This window comes from Rhyacophila brunnea, unplaced genomic scaffold, assembly GCF_057557595.1.
Source record: "Rhyacophila brunnea isolate RB1 unplaced genomic scaffold, BYU_Rbru_1.0 scaffold_28, whole genome shotgun sequence".
NCBI lineage: Eukaryota > Metazoa > Arthropoda > Insecta > Trichoptera > Rhyacophilidae > Rhyacophila > Rhyacophila brunnea.
The window spans coordinates 60,944-62,537 of NW_028232945.1; positions in this window are offsets into that span (position 1 = coordinate 60,944).

The following is a 1,594-nucleotide window of genomic DNA, read 5'->3' on the forward strand; positions in this document are numbered from 1 at the left end:
TTATAGACGATTTAAATCAAGAAATATTTTATTCACCATATAGATTTGTCACATTCAAATTATATTGATTTTATAGAGATTACACAAGACAATTATTAAAAATGTGTCTAGTTAACTAAAATGTAAAAAAATCACATAAAGTGTTAGTTTTTTCAAAGAAAACTCTAAATAAATAAAAAATAATTTATATCAATCGTTCCATATTAATTTATAAACTAGAAGTGCAAAATACACAAAAAACTAAAATTCTGATCAAGATTATATTTCGGTAATTTAAATATACTTATTCTAACTAAATAAATAAATAAGTGGGGGGGGGTAATCGGCTAAAAATAGTATACATCGAGATAATTGCTTATAATTTTATTATGTTTCCAGACGTATAGTATAAATGCAATCGATATATTAGATGATGGTGAATAAAAATATAAAGGCTTATTAACTTCGAAAAAATATTGTGATTTTATTTAATGGATAGCTTATTTTTAAAATATATTTACGATAGTTATAGCGAATCTCCGGGTTCTATAAGAATATTCATTCTAGGAAGAATGCGTATTAAATATTTAACACGAAAGCATATTTTACAATGCAATCAATTATTTGGTGGATCTAAACTTATAATTTTATTAATAAAAAAACTTGCAATGTAAATAATTCTGCTTGATTTAAAACTACTATTCTTTATTACAATGTTTTTTATCTACGATTCCGAATAATCGTAGCTTATTACCATTATATTTCCGAAAAAAAGCCAAACACATATAATAATAATACACTATAGAATGGATTATTAAAATATGATTGTAGCATTTAAGAAATTATTAGTTCAAATTTTGTTGTGTAAGAGGGTCCTTCCATAATCTAAATATAAATTTTAAGCAAAATAAGTTTTTCACTTTCCAAATATTTTTTTTACATGGATATTTATTTATATTTTTTTCTTTAGTCAAATAATATCCCGATAAGTAATATTTGCGACATTCTCACGCCTTTTTTTTGTAGTTATACTGATATTTTATTCGATAAAACTGTTTTTTGATGCGTAGTCAGAACGTTTTTTCTTATATAGAAAAAACCAACAAAATATTTTAAATGAAAATGCTATTCCGCAACCAATTTTTTAAAATTCATTATAAAAAGCTTAATAAAAGCATTTTTATATAAGTATTACGTGTTTATGGGGTGTAAATCTTCTTTTTTTGTGTGGATACTGTTTTGTTTTCTGCATCTGATGATAGTGCGGTATTGGATCATGTAATTAGCTTATAATTTAATATCAATAAAATGTTATTCTGGTTCTTAGAGGTTTAAAGAAAGAAAAGGTAAATCAAACGAAATTTTAAATATAATTTGCAGGGTTTTTTTTATTAAATACTTTATACCAATGAAGTTTCTTAACATATTATGTAAATAATTATAATATTAATTAATGAAAAAAGATATTAAATTTAGACAACCATTTATGCAAAATATTAATTCATCTTTTTTTACATTGGAAATTATAAATCTATCAAAAAATATATATAAATTTAGAAAAACATGTAATAAATTTGAGATTTAATCCTTGTTTACATAAAAACACATAAAAATT